Source organism: Nicotiana tomentosiformis, chromosome 3 (genome assembly GCF_000390325.3).
Source record: "Nicotiana tomentosiformis chromosome 3, ASM39032v3, whole genome shotgun sequence".
In the NCBI taxonomy this organism is placed as follows: Eukaryota; Viridiplantae; Streptophyta; class Magnoliopsida; order Solanales; family Solanaceae; genus Nicotiana; species Nicotiana tomentosiformis.
In genome coordinates, this window is record NC_090814.1 from 68963361 (window position 1) to 68985344 (window position 21984).

At 38.1% G+C, this 21984-nt stretch overlaps 1 long non-coding RNA gene across 1 annotated transcript; it reads right to left on the reverse strand.

The window, feature by feature from the left end:
- Positions 1-3706: 3706 nt before the first annotated feature.
- Positions 3707-6534, reverse strand: LOC117276727 (uncharacterized). Its single transcript, XR_004506995.2, has 3 exons — positions 5367-6534; positions 4963-5030; positions 3707-3967 (listed from the first exon to the last, which is right to left on the reverse strand). It is a non-coding gene; the product is annotated as an uncharacterized lncRNA (long non-coding RNA).
- Positions 6535-21984: the final 15450 nt, after the last annotated feature.

A 21984-nucleotide genomic window follows, 5' to 3' on the forward strand; every position in this document is an offset into this window, starting at 1 on the left:
TCTATAAGTGACACATATTTTAAATTGTAGCACTAATTTTAAAATATTAATAGAGTAGCCTAATTTTGGAAATTAAGGAATAATTTTGTCAAATTGTAAAACATATGTAATGTACATACAAAAGTTATTTTATAATAGTAAATATATTTATAATTACACAATATTAGAACTATGTGATTAATTTTGAAACTAATACTTAACTAATTTATAAAATAGATATTCAATACTAGAAAAATACCTTTAATGCATTTATTGTAAATTGTTAAGCGTGAATAAATTAATTTTAAAAGAGATGGTTAAAATTGGCCATCAACAGAGGGATTTACCACACCTGCGAGCCGGGCGGAGGGGCGGAGAAGCGAAATTGGCCTTTGGCTGGAAGATCGGAGGTGCGGGTGTTATAGCGCACCTGCGGAGCCGCATATGCGGTCATGGGCGCGCAAGTGCGAAGTGCTGCTTGAGCAGGGGGCCGACAGATGCACGTGATTTCCACATAAGCTGATTCGCATCTGCGATTTGATGTCCGCAGAAGCGGAAAGCTAGCGCCTTGGGGGAAGCCGCACCTGCGAGGTTGCTTCCGCAGAAGTGTAAAGAGTTCTGCAGGTGTGGAGCATCACTGGCAGAATGCTTTCTTAAGTACGTGGGTTTGGCTCATTTTACCTCATTTTCTCATTGGAGCCGGCCTTGGGGGCGATTTTGGAATGCCATTCTTATCATCCTTCATGAGGTAAGTGATTCCTACCATTGTGAGTTAAATACATGATTTACATGTGGATTTAAACATGAAAAATTGTAGTAATTGTGGTATTTTTGAAGAAACTGTAGACACAAAAATTTTAATAAATCAAGATAAATCCTAAATTCAAGAAGACTCTTGAAATATTAGGAGTCTATTAGGGTTACTTGGTGGCTACTCTACCCAAACCCTAATTCATGCCTATAAATAAGGCTACATATGTCCTTCAAAGATGATCTCGCCAATCCCATAGTGCACAAAGAGGTCACATATATGATCTCGAAATTCTATAAAAATTCATGGAATATTCATTAGAGATCAAAGACATGTCAAATATGTCTTACTCAAAGTTCTAGCAACATTCAATATCCAAATGGAGTATTGTTATATGCTTCTTGATCATCAAATACATCAAGGAGATGCATATTATCGTACGTTCGAGAAATATACCGCTAAGGCCCTCGAATTACGGATAACAAATCGGAGGAAAGAATCAAGGGATAAACAGAGTTGTAACCTACAATATTTATCAATAAAATCTTTTTTTTTATAGTTTTTTGTGATTGCAGTTTTATTTTTCTGCACAAATTTATTGCAAATAAATTGGCACGCCCAGTGGGACCAGTTCTGCCCTTCATCTCTTCCTCCTGCATATCAAAAACTTCAAGTTTCAAGATTATCTGTTGTGATGGTCGGGTACTTCAAGTCTCATCTTCATATTTCAGCAAGCCTACACCTCGACAAACTTTGAAGTAGGGGGCATTTGTAGACACTAAAATTTTAACAGATCAAGATAAATCCTAAATTCAAGACGACTCTTGAAATATTAGGAGTCTATTAGTGTTACTTGGTGGCTATTCCATCCAAACCCTAATTCATGCCTATAAATAAGGCTACATATGTCCTTCAAATATGATCTCACCAGTCCCATAGTGCACAAAAAGGCCATATATACGATCTCGAAATTCCATAAAAATTCATGGAATATTCATTAGAGATCAAAGACATGTCAAATATATCTTGCTCAAAGTTCTAGCAACATTCAAGATCCAAATGGAGTGTTGCTATATGCTTCTTGATCATCAAATACATCAAGGAGATGCATATCATCCTACATTCGAGAAATACGCTGCTAAGGCCCTCGAATTACGGATAACAAATCGGAGGGAAGAATCAAAGGATAAATAGAGTTATAACCTGCAATGTTTATCAATAAAATCTTTTTCTTTATAGTTGTTTGTGATTGCAGTTTTATTTTTCTGCACAAATTTATTGCAAACAGAAACCTAAAAATTGATAATTTTAGATTTTGACCATAATTTTGGAAATTGAATTAGGAATAATTATATATTTGAGTTCGTGGTGTTATGGGTAATTTTTATCTTCAAAAATATTCAGAATCTGGGTACGTAGGCCCGAGGGTTGACTTTTTAACTTCAAAAATTATATATACTATCTTACTTTCTTCTGTATTTGATTTATTGGAACACTAGTAAGTGTCAATGTCGACCCCTCATCACTACTTCTCCGGGGTTAGGCTAGATACTTATTGGGTACTTTTGATTTATATACTCAGACTATACTTCTGCACTTATTGTGCAGGTATATATTTTTAGTGGTCTTTTGGGGGCAAAGGTGCAGCTGTTGCGGGGACTTCACGGTGAGCTGCATCTTTTGCTACGATCCGCAATATACAGAGTCTCCATCAGAATTATTTATATTTTTCTGTCTAACTTGTATTCCAGGCAGATGTTGTATTCTTATTGTACCTTCTATTACATGATCATGCACATGTCACACTGGGTTTTGGGGGGGTGTTCTAGAATTGTTATGGATTGTTTTATATTGATATACTTTTACTTACTATTTTTAATTGAACTAAAAGTAACTAAGATTTATTTAAATGCACTGAGCTCTCTATCTAAATAAGATTCATGATTTTAAAAATAATAAAATGAATAATTAAGTGTTGGCTTGCCTAGCGACGACGTTGGGCGCCATCACGACCTATATTGAGATTTGGGTCGTGACAGTCCTATCCGACCCAACTCTAAAACTTAGAACAGTCGGCTTGTTTGAAAGGTAGAACATGGATAAGAGGAGTCGTGCTCATGCAGAATCGCAAATAGGTGTTCGTAACACGCAGGAGAAGACAATAACAATCGTAGGAAAATCTTTTCGTGTTTAAAATTTATTTACATGTCAGAGATCGATCTAAGACGTACTTGGTGAAGAGTCTAGTCTCGTTTCAAAATTTTTTGGATAGTGCAAAGACTTTATGTGTATCCACATCGAAACTGATCCATGCTATCAACTCTTTGATCAACGAAATCTGCGAACAAATTGAATGAAAACTTTGTGATGATGTTTTTCTCAAAAACTTCAACTCAAAATTAAAAAAAAAAACAAGAGAACAATTTTCTTGTTAACAATATTTTCTCTATTGGCTTTGTATTACACTCTCACTTTTACAAAGTAATTTTTTTCTCAAGAATTAATACGACAATTTTTCTTCTCACCCTTATATTGCATCACTTATAAACTCTTTTCCTATTTGGTTGAGGTTGAGGTAATGATTTATTTGAGGTGTAAGTTTAATTCCAAAATTAAACTTTACCATAATATTTTATTGGAAAATATCAAATTTCCTCCTAAAGGGATTAATGACGTGACCATCATTTTTAATCCAATTCAAACTTGGATTCTAAACTTATAAATATTTTCCGATTATAAAATTCAAATCCCATCTAAATGGGTTGAATTTGTTGAACATCCTTTATGGACTTTGACGTAAAAATCCAATTCTAAATTGGATTTCATTCATAAGTCTTTCATTAATATTTTATATACATACCTGTCACGACCCAAAACCAACCATCATGATGGCGCCTATCGTAGAACTAGGTAAGCCAACTACTCAACCAGTTCAACCAAATAAAAACTTTAAAAATTAAACGGAAGTAGTTAATATTTATGAAAACCCCTTTAAAACTGAAATAAAACCACTACGCAATACAAATCTCTCCCGAAAATTGGGGTATCACCGAGTACATGAGCATCTATACCAGGATACAGCCTACTACAATGTCTGAGGAATAAGAATTGAAATACAAACAAAGATAATGAAGGAGGATCAAGGCCTGCGAACGCCATGCAGCTACCTCGATAGTATCCGAGATCTCGACTCCTCACTCAGCAACCGCCGTAACCGGAAGCACCTGGATCTGCACACTGAAAGTAGTGACGAACTCAACCGGCACAGTTCAATACAGAAAATAACAGTGCAGAAATGTAGACATACTTTCAAGTTCGATAGATATATCAAAACAGTAAAAATGGATCAAATCTGAATGATATGAAGAATATAACTCATCTACTTCTACATGCCAATGCACATGTTGTATGTGATGCACCATGCTGACAGCCTCATGCGCTCACACTCTAAAATGATCAATCCATCGGTACTGTATATGGCCCATACGACCCAGGGAAGATCCATCCTGAAATATATACATCACTGACTATCCGTCACCCAGTACCAAGTAGGGTCAATCCAGCCCGTGGAGAAGATCCATCTTCAGGTATATAATGCTTCGGATAAGATCCATGTCCAGGGAAGATCCATCCCTTAATATAATCAACCGCGGTCATTGGGGGTGTGTACAGACTCCGGAGGGGCTCCTTCAGTCTAAGCGCTATCATAAACCAATATAACCGCTACGGCGTGCAGCCCGATCCCGTAAATGCCACTCATAATCAGGCTTTCGGCCTCACTCAATCATCAATCTCTCCAGTCTCTCTCTCACGGGCTCACAGTGTCATAATACTAGCCCGAAAATAATGATATGTGATATGATGTATCAATAAATAACAACAAAGACTTAGATATGATATGAAATAAATGAATATAACTGAGTACAAAATATCAATGCAATTAGTAAGACCACGGCAAGAAACGACCACTATGGGTCCCAGCAGTACCGGCATAAAGCCTAAACATGATATCTAGTATGAGTGACAACTCAATTACTTTATCACATGATGAAAAAATGGATATCAACAATATAGAACCACTAGACAGTGTCATGGATTCGACCAGGTCATAATTCTCATGGTGCACGCCCGCACGCCCGTTACTTCGCATGTGCGTCACCTTAATACCAATCACATAACACATAAGTTTGGGGTTTCGAACCCTCAGAACCAAGTATAGAAGTTTTACTTACCTCAATCCGAGAAAATCCCTACTCCAATACGCCTTTAACTCGCAAATCGGCCTCCAAATGATCCGAATCTAGCCACAAACAGTACAATACAATCAATACGGGCTAAAGGAATCAATTCTACAAGAAATTACATAGTTATAACTCAAAAATCCGAAATCGGCTCAAACCCGGCCCCCGGGCCCATGCTTAGGAATCCAACAAAACTCACAAAATCCAAAAGTCCATCCAATCATGAGTCTAGTCATACCAAATTCTTCAAAATCTGACACCAATTGATCATTCAAATCCCCAAAATCAACTCTCCAAATCCCTAGCCTCAAACCCCCAAATTACACCATACCAACTAAGTGAAAAATCAGTGGGGAAACATAATTATTGAAGAAAGATGAACACAAGGAACTTACCTCAAGAATCCCATTGAAAATCCTCTAAATAAACCTCCAAAATCTGAGCTCAAAATGTAAGAAAATGAAGAAAATCGCGGACCCATATGTTTATACGTTCTGCCCAGTCAAACTGCACCTGTGGTCCCAAAATCCGCTTCTGCGGTCCCGCCCTTGAGGTGAAATCTCCGCATTTGCGGAATTCACTTACCCAGCGTGACTTTGCTTTTGCGGACACGCTCCTACGAAGGACCATCCACTTCTGCGAAGCTGCCTCACCAAGCTCCCACGCACTTCTGTGATCCAACACACGCATCTGCGGACACGTAGGTGCGGAAAGGACCTCGCACCTGTGACCTCTCCCCTTCTTGACCGCTTCTGCGGCCGCTTCCTCTCTTCTGCGAGCTCGTATCTGCGGTTCTCAATCCGCAAGCGCGTTTACACCAGCAGTTGTAAATCTTCAGCAATTCTTCAATTTCAAAACTTGGTCCGTTAACCACCTGAAATCAACCCGAGGCCCCCCGGGATCTCAACTAAATATACCAACAAGCATTAAAATGTCATACGAACTTATCCGAGCCTTTAAATCAACTCAAACAACATCAAAAACACGAATCGCACCCCAATTCAAGCCTAATGAACTTTAAAATTTTAAAATTCTACAAACGACGCTGAAACCTATCAAATCACGTCTGATTAACCTCAAACTTTGCACACCAGTCACAAATGACACCACGAACCTACTCCCACTTCCGTAAATCTAATCCGACCCCGATATCAAAAAGTCTACCCCCATTCAAACTTTCCAAAATTTTATTTTTTGCCATTTCAAGCCTTATTCTACTACGGACCTCCAAATCACAATCCGGACACACTCCTAAGTCTAAAATCACTTAACGGAGCTAACAGAACCATCAAAATTCAAATTCGAGGTCATTTACACATAATTCAATATCCGATCAACTTTTCCAACTTAAGATTTTTATTATGAGACTAAATGTCTCAATTCACTCCGAAATCTCTCCGGGCCCGAACCAACTAACCCGGTAAGTCATATAATAACTATAAAGCACAAATGGATCAGTAAATGGGGGAACGATACTACAACTCTCGAAACGACCGATCGGGTCGTTACAATACCTTATATATATCACACACACATACACACACACACACACACACACACACACACACACACACACACACATATATATATATATATATATATATATATATATATATATATATATATATATATATATATATATATATATTTCAACATAAAGATATATTTTAATTTTTTATTCAAAATAGAAAATAACAATTTGTTCAAAATATTAATTATATTCTCTGTGCTGGCAAAGAATATAATAATATTTTATTTGAACTAATAACTAAATTATTTGACTAATTAAATTTTTTATTTTAATTATCAAATAATAAAGTAATTAATCGTTTGGCAAAGATCAAAACACTCGTTAGTGTGTGACCCCATAGATTCAATACTAAGTCGGTAGTAAATTGTTCACATCAATATACTAATCAAAGGTGGCATCTAGTAACACTCCTTAACAACCAGATAAAATGAAGTACACAATTTACTCTCAAGAAGCAGTAGAAGAATACTGTAGTAATTCGTTATATTCTTATAGCTCTGGGTCACCCTAGGATATGGTTCAACTGTCAAATCCCAATCGGCAACCAACTATATGCTCATGTCAAATATAATCGACCATTGAATGACCTAAGAAATTCTTTTCTTCTTTTCATTCAATCGCCCCGGCCAAGGTCTTAATTCGGTCATTTATAATTCATGACAATATGGAGCTTAAACTCATTACCAAGAGTCTACAGATTTCATCTTGATCAATCACTAATTATATAAGTATTTAATCGTACTCGATATCCTTTCAATTGTCGCTCCAGGGTCATAGGTGTCTAGTATCAAAACACAATAAATAACTTGTTAATTATTATGATGATCTCAGGTCAAAGGAAACTCTTACATCACATTATTCAAGAGAATATCCTATTGATAGTTTATGGTAATTCTAACTCTTAAGAGTTATCCAATGAGTCGGTTCAATGATCATATCTCTATATGCATCATCTATATATGTGATTTGGTTAATAAGATCAACTAATCTTTATCCCATAAAGACAACCACATAAATATTGATCTAACCGAATTAATAATTCTACGATCAAAAACAAATTTAGATTAAATTTAAGAAACTTTACTCTCATTATCATAGTCTCCATCACAATGTCAAGTCTCAAAATTTAATCAAGGATTTTATCAAATTAATCAAGTAATTAATAATAATGATAAAAGAATATGAAATGCCAAATATATTTTATATCAAATAACATTCATAAAAAATATGTTCAAATTATCAAACATGAGATTGGATCTAGGGCATAACTACTATATCCCTGGCAACTCATTCTTTATTCGGGCATGAGCAAGAACATAAAAAAGAATAAAAACACGAGCCGAGATCTAAAGAAAAAATATCCAAATAAATTATGACCGGGGGTGATTAGTGTGATGTGATGATGGTTCTAAAAGTTATGGATAATAGAGTTGAAAATGAAACCTCTCAAGTAGAAGAAGTAACAAAACAAAAGGTTCGAAAAACAATGAGAATGCATGATTGGAAAGAAAATCTAATGCTTAATTATTTAACATGCATTTTTAGAAGAAAGGACTCTGCAGGAGTTCCGATTTCCTGGTTTTAAACAGCTCATGAGGGCACACTCTTTGATCTTTCCTCTTCCATTTTGTTGCAAGATGAAAGTTGAAGAATTAAACGATAATCGAAAACTGAGAGAGAATGGGTTGCTGGTGAGCATATTTATCTATGAAATATGATGGTAGTTGTATTCTAAAACTTGCATTGTAAAATTATGCAAATGGTTAAACGTTAAATACTAACATTTTTGGGTGGAGAGAAAGAACTTTGCGAGTTGAATAGTCATCAACACCCGCAGAAAGGAAAAATAAATAAAAGAGAAAAATAATAAATTGCACAGGACAAGAAAAGATAAAATTTACGCGGTTCAGTAATTTTTGTCTACTCTATGGCCACACAAAGAATAACTCTTATTAATTAGAGAGAAAGAAGAAGTTGTGAGGATGATCTGTAAATGAAAGGCAAATAACCCTTTTATGGGCATCTGAATGCCCTGCTGAAGTAATCACTTACGTCATAAGAAAAGAATTCGAAGATGAATTCTTCCGCCTAACTTTCTGCTTCATACTACTTTTTCTCCTGCAGACAAACATTTAATTTGCCTTTTCTCTTTGTTTGTTTTATACTTTTTTTATCTTCTTTCTTTGACTTTTCTTTCTTTAACAATCAACAGGGTTTGCTCCCATCAATCTCCCCCTCAAACTCATGTTACATCAATAAAGAAAAAAATTTATTTGCTATTCTCTAGTGTGGCGCCTTCACATTATCAATCTTGAAGGCTAACCGAGACAGTGTACAGCCTCAGTTTGTCAATACCGATAATTTTGGTCAACATGTCTGATGGGTTCTTCGATCCTGGTATCTTCTGCAGGGAAAGAGTTCCTTCATCTATCAACTCTCGGATATGATGATACCTCAGCTGGATATACTTCAATCTTGCATGAAACACGAGATTCTTGGCAAGATGAAATGTACTCTCGCTATCGCAGAAAAGCTCACAATTGTCCTGATCTTTACCTAGCTCTTTAAGAAAGTTCTTGAGCCAAGTCATCTCCTTTCCATCTTCTAAGATTGTCGTGTACTCTGCTTCAGTGGTAGATAGAGCAACACTTTTCTGAAGTTTGGACATCCAGCTAACAGCAGTACCACCCAAGGTGAACACGTAGCATGTGGTACTTCCACTATCCAGATCGCCACCTAAATTTGCATCAGCAAAACCTTGTAAGATAATATTGCTCCTTTTAAAACAAAGTGTCATACCTGAGGTGCCTTTGAGACATCACAATATCTATTTTACACTTTTTCAATGCTCCTTTCCTGGATCTGACATGTATCTACTGACAACTCCAACTGCATGGGCTATGTCAGGTCTAGTACAAACCATTGCGCACATCAAATTTCCAACTGCTGAATCATATGAAACTTTGGACATGTACTTCTTTTCTTTATATGTCTTAGGTAATTGGTCTTTCGACAGATTAAGATGGCTTTTGAGTGGAGTGTTTATAGTCTTTGCATCATGAGGACTGAACTTGCTTAGTACCTTCTGTATATACTTTTCTTGAGACAACTTTAAGGTTCCTTCCGACTTATTTTTGCTAATCCTCATCCCAAGCATTTTCTTAGCTAATCCTCCCAACCTATCTGGAGCATTCGTAACTCTTTTAGATTTCCTTCATGTAGGTTAAGGAGTAACTGATCCCGAATTTGATTCAAGTCCTGAGTCCAGATTTGGTTCTGCATCTGATTCTATAGCTGGTTCTAGTTCTGATTCTGATACAGATTTAGCTTCTCATTTTTCATCTTCAATTTTAGAATCAGTTTTAATCCCTCTAGCCACTTCATTTTCTGAGATTTCTTCTAACTCAATAGTTTCATATGTCTATTTGTTGGTGCTAGTTGGTTCTACTTCAAGTTTATCCTTGTACATCACATTTTCATTAAATGTGACGTTCCTATGTCTTATGATCTTTCTATTCTGATCATCCCAAACCAATAACCAAAATTATCACCATCATAGCTAATTAAAGAAATATTTCTTGGCTTTAGGATTAAGCTTATCTCTATCATTGGAGTTTACATGCACATAAGCAACACAACCAAAGATTTTTAGATGTGAGAGAGTTACCTCCTTTTCTGTCCATATCTCCTCAGGAATTTCAAAATTCAGCGGTACAGAGGGTCCCTTGTTTATGAGGTAAGCTGTCATGTGAAAAGGCTCGGCCCAAATACTTCGGCAACCCAGAATGTATTCTCATTCTTCTGGCTCGTTCATTTAGGGTTCTGTTCATCCTCTCAGCAGTGCCATTTTGTTCCGCTGTTCCAGGAACTATCTTGATCATTCTGATCCCATTCTTAGAGCAAAATGCTTTGAACTCTTGACTATCATACTCTCGTCAATTGTTAGACTTCAGACATTTTAACTTTTGGCTTGTCTGATTTTCAACTTCAGCTTTCCATCTTTTAAAGGCAACAAACACATGAGATTTATTTTTTAGAAAATAAACCCATACCTTTCTCATGAAATCGTCAATGAAGGTGACATAATAGCGTGAGCCTCCCAGAGAAGTTACAGGAGTTGGTCCCCACACATCCGTATGTACTAGTTCCAGCTTCTTTTTCTTTGGCGTCCTTCCCGCCTTTGAGAAACCAACTCTCTTTTGTTTCCCGTAAATGCAATCTTCGCATAAACCTAATTTAACATGCTTGAGGTTTTGCAACTTTTTTTTGAATTCCAACAACTTCATTCCCTTCTCACTCATATGTCTGAGCCCCCGGTGCAGCAATATTGTGTCATGACCATGGTCAACTACTGCTATAGTATCTCTCTATATTGTTGTTGCATACAGTGTTCCCTTCTTGAATCCTCGTGCTATAACCAAATTTTCTTTGGTTATTTTTCACAATCCATTACCAAATACTGTTGTGTATCCTTCACTATCAATCTGACCTATAGATATCAGATTTTTCTTAAGGCCAGGAACGGGTCGGACATTTTGCAATTTCCATGGCGTGCCTTGTAAAGTCTTTATATGGACTTCACCTTTCCCGATAATATCCAAAGGTTCGCCGTCTACTAGATAAACCTTTTCAAAATTTTCAGCAATATAATTATGCAATAATTCTTTGCATGAGGTAGAGTGAAAAGATGTACCTGAGTCCAGAATCCAAGATTCAACTGAACTATATGCACAATAAATTAGTGCATCACCGACTTGTTCAGCAATTGTATTTGCTGAATTATCATCCTTGTATTGGTCATTCTTATTCTTCGTGGGCTCTCTATACTGACTACTGTAGTGACACTTTTTATCGCAATTCCAGTAAGTAATGTCTTTGCGATTTTTGGATTGCCCCCTTCTCTTTGACTTTGATATGCCACGACCATGACTTTGTCCTTATTAATAGTAGATCCTGGGGAATTACTTGATTCTCTCCGGCAAATATATTCGCTTAGAACCAAGTCTCTAATATTATCCAATTTGAGTTTGGTACTACTCAATGAACTGCTAACTACAGTTACTGTTGCAGACCAACTTTCCAGTAGAGATGCTAGTAGAATCAACGCCCTGACTTCGTCAACAAATGTTACATTAACAGAACTCAACTGAGTTAATATTATATTAAACTCATTGATATGTTCCATAACAGATCCACCTTCTATCATTTTTAAGTTGAACAATCGCCGCATCAAATAGACTTTATTTAAAACGGATGGCTTCTCGTACATATTTGATAATGCCTTCATCAAGCTTGCAATGGTCTCCTCGTTAATGATGTTAAACGCTACATTTCGTGTTAGTGTTAAACGAATCACACCAAGAGCTTGGCGATCTAATAGATCCCAATCTGCATTGGCCATATTCTCTGGTTTTACCCCAGTCAGAGGTAAGCATTATTTTTTATGGTACAAATAATCCTCTATTTGCATTTTTCAGAATCCAAAATCTTTGCCATTGAACTTGTCGATCTTAACCTTCCCTTCTTCCGATGCCATTTTTCACAACAAAAAAAAATTAAGTGAATAGTGCCTATGAATAGTAACCGCAAATACTACTCTGTGTAAGAAAAAATATCCCAACCGTAAAGTAGACAACAATCACTATTGGTGAATAGTACTATCATTATTAATGAATAGTACTTTACTATTGTGAATAGTATTAGTATCAATGAGCAATAGTGTCGTACTATTCTTGTAAGTAGTACACTGCACCAACACCGTACTTTCTACCAGAATTACATTATCTGTACTCTGATACCAGTTGTTGGGAAGCGTATCAGGCTAATAGAAGGGAAAAAATAATTAAAAGAGAAAAGTAATAAATTGCAGAAGACAAGACAAGACACGATTTATATGGTTCGATAATTTTTGCCTACTCCACGACCACAAAGAATAGCTCTTTATTAATTAGAGAGAAAGAAGAAGTTGTGAGGATGATCTGCAAATGAAAGGTAGATACCCATTTTATAGGCATCTGAATGCCCTGCTGAAGTAATCACTTACGTCATAAGAAAAGAATTCGATGATGAATTCTTCCGCCTAACGTTTTGCTTCATACTACTTTTTCTCCTGTAGACAAATATTTAATTTTTTTTCTTTGTCTGTTTTATACTTCTTTTGTTATCGTTCTTTGACTTTTCTTTATTTAACAATCAACAGGGTTTGCTCTCATCGATCCTGTGAGTATGTTAAGTTCTTTAAGTGGCTTCAGATTGAGCATAAACTTAATGCTTACTTAACCTTAATACAAAATATTGACCAAATAATAGTTGCTGTTAAAGCAATGTGTTTAGCGTAAAAAATACAAATCTGATAATGATATTTTAGGGGGTAAATAAATTCATCATCTTCAAACAAAAATAGGAGGGTGACCTAAAATTAATGTGTAAATTAAGAATAGGAGCACAAATAATTTTTCTAAACAAGTTTAGGGGCATAAGAGTATTTTTGCTATAAAAGTTTATTTATGTCACGACCCAAAATCTACTATAGATCGTGATGGCGCTTAACGCCACCGTCAGGCAAGCCAACGGTAATTTACTAAATTAATAACTCATTTCTATTTCTTTTGAAATCATAATTTCCATTAATTAAATAGTATGAAATAGAATTTACAGGGTGAAACAATGTTAATTACGTGAACTACCATACTAAACATCCAGTAGGAACCACCAAAATCCGGTGTCATAAGTGCATGAGTATCAACTAGGAAATATGAAAAAAGACAACCTCTGTCTGGAATACAGATTAGACAGGAGAATGTAAATAACTTTGATGGAGACTCTGTATGTTGCGGATTCGTAACATGGAATGCAGCTCACCGTAAGTCCCTGCAATAGCCGTGCCTCTCCGTCCAGAAGACCACTAGACTTATATGTACCTGCACAAAATATGCAGCAAGTGTAGCATGAGTACGTAAATCAACGCGTACCCAGTAAGTATCAAGTCTAACCTCGAAGAAGTAGTGACGAGAGGTCGACATCGACACTTACTAAAGGTCCAATAAAGCAACATAATAAAGGCGTAAGCAGATATGAAGTGCACATCAATAGTAAGGTTTATAATCTTGGAATTATTCCTTTTAAAGTATAAGTTTCTCGATCTTGTATTCTATATTAATATCTTAGAAAATTGCCAAGTGTCAATACCAATTAAGTAAGAAATACCATAAAATGTTTTGCTTCAGTGGAAGGTTTATCTTGTGAATATTCGAACTACTGGCGATAACGCACGATTCTGCCGAGGTCGTTAGGCCTGATACGGAATAACGTGTACACTGTTGAGGGACGTGCGGTACGATCCATAGATACATCTATACTGTCGAGGCATTCGGCCCGCTCCACAAGAAAGGAGGACACTTTATGAACCTCCAGAATGAGAAGCTATCACAAGGCAAACACGTAAGGATGTATAATTTCTATTAACGGTCGATTAACTCGCACAAAAATTCAAGTACGTAAAATTTCGGTCCTTTACTAATTCCTCTAATAAATTTCCAGTATGATTCAGGTACCTCAATTAACAAAGGATGCAAACATTACAAGTAATTCATGATTTGGGTCTTAAACTACCAGGACAAAAGTATAATTAGTAGCTAAGCACGAACTCTCGTCGCCTCGTGCGTACGTAGCCCCCACAATTAGCAACAGATATTAATTTAAATCGCCTATGGGATAAATTTCTTCTGACAAGGTTAGACAAGAGACTTACCTCGCTACGAAGTCCCATAGCCGGCTCCAACGCTACTTTAACACCTCAAACTGATACTAGCGATCCAAAACTATGCAAACAATATGTAAATCAATCAAAATATACTCTAATACCCGTAATTGATCAATTTATATTAATTTCCAACTCCGCTCGAAAAGTCTATAAAAATTAACCTTCGGGCCCACGTGCCCGAATTTTGAAATTTTTTGAAGATAAACTTTACACATAATACTACAAACTCAAATATATGATTTATTCCAAATTCCATGTCCAATTTCGTGGTAAAAATCTGAAATTAACAATTTCTAGGTTTCCTTCAAAATTTCATAATTTTTACTAATTTTCATGCTTGAATCCATATAAAACCATATATTTAACTCACAATGTGAATAAATCACTTACCCTATTATAGTTGATGAAGATGGCACTCCAAAAGTGCTCCAAAATCGGCTCTCATGGACGAAATGAGATGAAAATGGGCCAAACCCCCGTTTTAAAGAACCCCCACTGCCCAGCACAAATTTCGCTTCTGCGGTGAGAAGGTCGCTTCTGTGACAGACGCTTCTTTGGCTCCAAGTCTTGCACCTACGAGAAACCAAGCCAAGGTCGTTGGCCACTTCTGCGGCCCTCATGCTCATCTACACCCACGCTTCTGCGCTGTCAACTCCGCAGGTGCGGTCCCGCTTCTGCGGCAAGATGGCCGCATCTGCGGTCTCAGCACTGCCCAACGAAATCCGCATATGCGTCCCCCTTGGCCACTTTTGCGGCTCCTCACCTGCGGCCAAAACCTCACAGGTGCGGTTACACTAGAAGACATCTGCTTCAGCCTTTCTTTCAAGTCCAAACTCGATCCGTTGACCATCCGTAATCCACCCGAGACCCTCAAGACCTTAACCAAATATACCAACACGTCCCAAAATACCACACGAACTTAGTCGAACCTTCAAATCACGTCAAATAATAACAAAATCATAAATCACGCCTCTAATCAAACTTATAAACTTTTAAATTTCCACATTCTATATCTTATGCCGAAACTTATCAAATCAAGTTAGATTGACCTCATATTTTGCATACAAATCATAATTGACATTTCATACCTACTCCCACTTCCGAAATCGAAATTCGACCCTGATATCAAAAAGTTCACTCCCGGTCAAACTTCCCAAAAACCTTCAAAGTTCCAACTTTCGCCAAAAGTCGCTGAAACGACCTACGAACTTCCAAATCAACATTCGGACACGCTCCTATGACCAAAATCACCATACCGGACTATTCCCAGGCTCGAAATCCCAAATGGACGCTGATAACATCAAAATCCACTTCAACCAAAACTTAGGAAATTATTAAACCTTCAAAATGCCAACCTTCCATAATAGGCGACGAAATACTCCCGGGCCATCCGATACTCGACCCGAATATACGCTCAAGTTTGAAATCATCATATGAACCTATTGGAACCTTAAATTCCTGATTCTGAGGTCGTTTACTAAAAATTCAAACCCTAGTCAATTCTTCCAACTTAAAGCTTCCGAATTTAGAATTTTTCTTTCCAAATCAACTCCGAGCTTCCCGAAATTCGATTCCGACCACGCGCACAAGTCATAATACCTGAATTTAGGCTACTCAAGGCCTCAAACTGTTGAATGATGCGCTAGAGCTCAAAACGACCGGTCGGGTCGTTACAATTTAACCATATATAATTTAGAAATCATAACTTCAAATTACAAATACAATTATTTAAAATATAATTTCAACAAAGCGAGAATTAACTTCTCAAACTTCCAATTAATCAATCATCAAATAAACTGGATTTGTAAATTTATTTTTGTACTTAATTAGTTTAGTAACTGAACCAAGAGAGTATAATTTGCAAGTAGTAGTATTTTTGTGTAAGTTTGTGGAGTAAATTTTTTTTTAAATGAAGTGAGATCTCTAATTTGTATTATCTCCATACACACTTCTTGCACGGTGAACTCGTCCTTGTGCATGAACATATATCATAAGTGTCTAACCATGATTTATCAGTATTAATCATATTTTTTTGTCATGTTTCAAACCAATGTACATACCGATCCTTTCCGTGGCATAAGAGCTCATTACTTGTCCTAGCAAGTAAATTAAATATTTCATATGCTTGGCATGGTCAATTTTAAAAGAAATGCAAAGATAAATTAACATAAGTCCAAATACAAATTTTTCCTTGATTGGATATTCGTAAAACATGCAACTTTTCGTCAATAGCGGTGGTTCAGAGCGGAGATTTCTCAAACGCAACGGAGATTCCGCCGGAGGAAAAAAAAGAAGAAACTTGATGAAGAGGCCAATTGCAAGACGAGTTTCACCAGTGATGAGGATGGTACGTCCAGTCCCATAAAAGATCAATACAGGGATAGGTATGATTCAGAAGAAGGGTATCGCCCATATTCCCCCAAAAAGAGTGAAAATAGCATGGGCTAGTTAGCTTTTGGACTGATAATTGAAAAATAGCAGCATTTGTAAAGTCATTAAAAATAGTCACTATTTTACTGAAATATAAAAAGTTTTAATATAATATGCTGGATTATGGAACTCTTGCGTATAAACTTCCAGCTTATTATGATGAAATTCTAGCACACGAAAAGTTCCAGCACAATACGATGGATTATGGAGCTCTTGTGCATAAACTTCCAGCGTATTATGTTGGAACTCCGACACATTATAAAATTTCAGCATATTATTATTTGACCCAAAAATTTAGATCTGGATTCAACCAATTAGATTTAAGTAAAATAGAGTCAATCTTAGCTAATGATAATATCCAATAGATAAGGTTGTCGGCTTTATGGCCTATAATATATATGTTTGTACGAATTGTAATGAATGTGAGCAATAATGACAATATTCAATGATCCAAAAAGATGGAAGATAGCATTAAATAATAATAAATAGCAAATGGATGATATTTATGTAAATAAGAACATATGAGTCACCCGAAAAAGGGTTGGAACTGTTGATATTCCTTCTAACAATGATGTATGATTGATGAGCCTTGGAACATTCAGGTTGTTCTTGGATCAAGTGGAAAAGTTAGGCAAGACTCTTAGTAAAGGTGTTTTTTGGATGTTTGCAATAGGGTTAGATTCTCTCAATTAAGTCAATGTGTATTCTTACAAATAAAAATTTTATGTCCCATATCATTGTGTCACTTTCTATTTATAGGAAACTTATTCCTAAAAACCTTAATAGTACAGGTCCAGAGAATATCCACTAGAATATTCTCTTTTGTGCCATATCCTAAAACTAGCCGTTATAACCTTGTATAGGATGCTCAACCTCGACCTTGGTCCACGTTGACTTCTCAACTTTGATCTTTGCTGACTCTTCGACCGCAACCTTCATTGCTTTTGGAAGCGCTTCGACCTTGGGCGGGTCTTTATTAAAGTCGTATTGACAACACATGCTGGTCTGTGAATATCTCCTTAATATTAACATGGCTTGATCATATTAAAAATAATTTTTTACCCATACAGTTAGTCCCTCCGCTTATTGAGGTCGTCCTTGCAGGTGAGCTCAATGAGCGGATAGTGTCATTTTCGATCAAACTTATCGAGTAAGATTCAAGTCGTAAACGTCATATCGAACATTCCACGTGGCCCTCTGTGGATCGCATATTTCAAATACTTCAAGTTTCCCGGGCGATTTGTTGGAGTTATCCTGTCCAAGGATTAGAATGACGTCATCACATTGGGCGTCATTATGACACATATTCACGATACACTGCCTCGATTCATGCATGACCCTTGATTGGATCTGTCGTTTCGATTCTGGTGCCAATTATAACAAGTCACTTTTAGGTTTAGCGCCATGATCTCTATAAATAGAGGTTTTTGGATTCGAGTTTGAAGTTTGTTTCTTCTAACTTTTTAGAGCACCATCCTTCCCCTTTCTATTTTCCTCTCTGAATTTCCTTTCCTCACTCTTTTGCTCTACTCCATCTCATTCTTTCCCTCGTGTTATTCTTCTTTACTACTTTACGTCATGTTTAACTCACCATCAAATGCTGGTGTGCCTTTCAAACCATATCAAACTGATCCCCGCTGGTGAGGATGTGGTGCAGGTTCATCGCCCCGGATACTGCTGTTTGTACGCTTATCCCTTTCTCATCGGTTATTCTTTCCCCTCCTTCTGTTGGTGGAGGAATTCCGTCGTCACTACGGCATCTGCACTGCTCAGCTTGCGCCATACATCCATAAAATTATCAGAATGCTGACAAAATTTGCCGAGATGGCTCGGGTCGAGCTGACGCTGTAGCATTTGGTTCATCTCTTCGCCCCTAGCTTCTATAGGGGAACGATGCTGAATCTTCGCCATCATGGTAGCAAATGTTTGGTGGTAAAGACGAACGATAAGGCTAGTCACCAGTTTTGGATCAATTTTTTCTACGTCATGACCGAGGAAGTGGTAGAAAATGCCGATGGCTTTCCCGAAGCTTGGAATTACACACGTAAGTGCTCATTATGTTTGCGTTCTTTTGCTTGCTTGGAATTAATCGAAGTACTTTTCCTTTCCTTGTAGCCAACAAACAATATCCCCTGTTGGTTACGCGTATTTCTTACTAGGTCGAGCGAATCCTCCCCCACATCGTTGGGATCCACAACTGGCCGAGCTTCATCAAGAAGTTCAGACCGGCTCTTCCTTCGTTAGGTAACGTTTCCTATTTTCCTGTGGTCATTTCATTTTTTGTTGTACGCCAATTCGTTTTGCTAACTTCAACGTTTATTTCTTTCCCAGGTAGGGGATCTTCTCGAAAGAGCCGGACACCGGTGCCATCCTTTCGGAGGAAGGCTGATGCCCCTTTAGCTTATTCCCCTATTGCAACTACCGTCGCTCATGTGCCGACCCCTCCCTTGGATGCCGTAGTCTAAGAACCGGTCTCCGTTCCATCTGCTGCTTGTTGATGAGGATGAGGACGACGATATCTCTCCTGAGGACGGTAGTTTAATGCCTCGTAAGTGAAGGGCTGCATGCGGGAGAAGAAAGGACAGTAGCCTTCAACTTGGAAGAGCGTGACTTTATTTTTTGAGAGACGGCCATAGTACATGTTGGAGAGAGCATTGGAGTGGGCTCTGAGGTCCCGTACTTAGATGAGATGAACGTGAGTGCATCGACACATCCCGCTGGGGAGATAGGCGAAGGCGGGATGTCTGACGACGGCCTCCCACCTCTGAGGCAAGAGGAGGCGTCGTCTTCTAGGGTTGTCGTAGATGTCCCTTCCACTGCTGATGGCAGAGAGAAGGCTGTTGCTGAAAAAGCTGCCAGAGCTGACTCCGATATGGATCTAGACAAGTTGAGAATGATCGACGAGGGACTTACTCAACTCGAGGTGAGGTTGGAAGGGGGCTTCAGAACTATTATAATCCTTATAGATCTTAATCTGCTTGAAAATACTGAGGAAATAGTCCCTGCCCTCGGTCCTCTTTGTTCTAAGATTGAGGGAACGACCCTCGAGATGGTAAACGACAGCACTATGTTTAATAACATTGCTGGTCTTGCTCTCCGGGTAAGTACGACTATCGCCTGTTCTTTTCCTTATGCTTTGGTTTCATTGTGAGTTCTAACTCATTTTCCTTATTTTGTAGACTGTTATTCTAGAGATTGAGAGTGCTCTACGGGAGAGGATACGTAAAGACATTTACGTGAAACTGAAAGACAAGTATACAACGTGCCTTAGGAAGTATCGGGAGCTCTGGTATCGGCTTTACGAAGGTGGAGATGTGTGGGTCCTGAGGGAATACTAAAAGAAGAGCGACGAAGAATTGGTGCAGGCTGTGGGGAAATGTAGCATCCTTGAAGGTGTGTTGAGGAGAAAAGAGGAGGAGCACGAGCTTAATAGGGGCGTAGAATCCCAATGTAGCAATCTCCAAGCTCAAGTAGTCCAGCTACGAGGTGAACTTGAGGAGTGCCAGTTTAAGGCAGAGGCTCTTAGTGGCGAAGTCGCTGAGAAGTAGGAGGAGCTCGATAAGTCGGAGACTGCCCGGTCGGAGGCTCGAAGGAGGTGGAGTTCCTTGAGTTAGCAAATCGAAACCTTCGTTCTAAGAGGGAAAACGACTTGTCAACGGCATGGGCTAAAGAGGAACGGCTTGATGAAAGGATTGGGAAATTGGAAAAAGAGACCTCCGATCTTTATATCGAGTTGCTGCTTTGGAGGCCAAGAAATCCCAACTTCTTGCACGACCCTCTTCGTCTACGGCTTCTGGATTCCCTAATGTCCTATGTGATTTGAATAAAGAATGGATTCATGTTGAGGCTCGACTAGATGTGCTTCGTGAGTTACATGTGACGGGCTCCGTTTATGAGACGGACCTTGAGGATGCTCGGGTCAAGGATCGCGAGGCTCGGATTGCTTGTGGCTACGACCCGGCTATGCCTCACCCTGGCGAAGAGGATGAGAACAGGGAGGATGCTATAAATCACCTTGAGGATATGGGCTGTTACGATTCTAATTACTCTCCGAGCGAGGATGGAGAAGGCATTGAAGATTGGACTGGTGAAGCCGTTGTGGGTCGTGAAGGCGATGGTCAGCAGTAGTTTGTTTTTATAATTTTGTATACTTTTGTTGGCATCTTCAAGAGCCTTTGTAAGAAACCTTTGTCTATAAATATCAAAGTTGGTTTTTGCTTTTGTTTGTGCCTTTCTTCTTTGCCGTGATTTGTTCTTGTACTTTGCGTGTTTTGCTCCTTTATACTTTTGATGTCATTCTTTGACTAATCGAAGTCTTTGGGTTGAATAGCTATGGGCTGAATTACCCCTTTGTCCCCATAGATCGAGTATGTCTATAGATCGATCGATTAGGTTTGAACTTGGTCAGACTTAGCTTCTTGTTCGGTTAAGTTTATCCTTTTGTCGAAACGTGGCCGAGGGCCGGTAGGTGTCATTTGAACTTAGTTGAATTTTGACTTCTTGTTAAATTGCGGTCGAGGGCCGATGAATGTTGTTTGAGTTGGGTCGAACTTGACCTTTTATTAAGGTGTGGCCGAGGGCAGATAGGTGTTGTTTGAGCTGGGTCGAACTTAACCTTTGTTAATATGCGGCCGAGGGCTGAGAGGTGTTGTTCGAGCAGGGTCAAACTTAACCTTTGTTGAGGTGTTTCTGAATAGCGTAAGTTTCTTATTACTTTGACGTTTTTGCTCTGATTACATGATTGGAGAAAGTTACAAATATTTGGGCATCGACTGGCATTCCAGTCCTAGTCCCAGTCTACCTAGTCCCTTCATTGTTTGACTTGGAAAATATTGAGGAGTCGGGCAATGAAAGATAAAACAATCCCTCCTTCGCATACTTCGATTTGAAGTGTCCCTTTCGTCACCTCATTAAAAACCTCATTGAGAAAACCCTAATGGGAAAAAACTCAAGTGAGGGAAAAGGAGTACGACTTGGGGCCGCCTCTTTACTTTTAGAAGTTGAAGTATTTTAGATGGCTAATGTTCCAATTGTTCGATAAGTGTTTAACCTCCATCATCTTTAATTGGAACGAACCCTTGTTTGCTTTGGCTATAAATTTGTATGGGTTGTCCCAGTTTGCCTTCCCGTGGATCTCTATTTTCTTGAGTTTTCCTTTGAGTACGTAGTCCCCGACTTTAAGCAGCCGTACCTTCGCTTTCTTGTTGTAGTAACATTCTGTTTTCTACTTTTTGCTTTTGGGCGACAATCCTTATGTGTGCCACATCTCTTTGTTCGTCGATCTCATCGA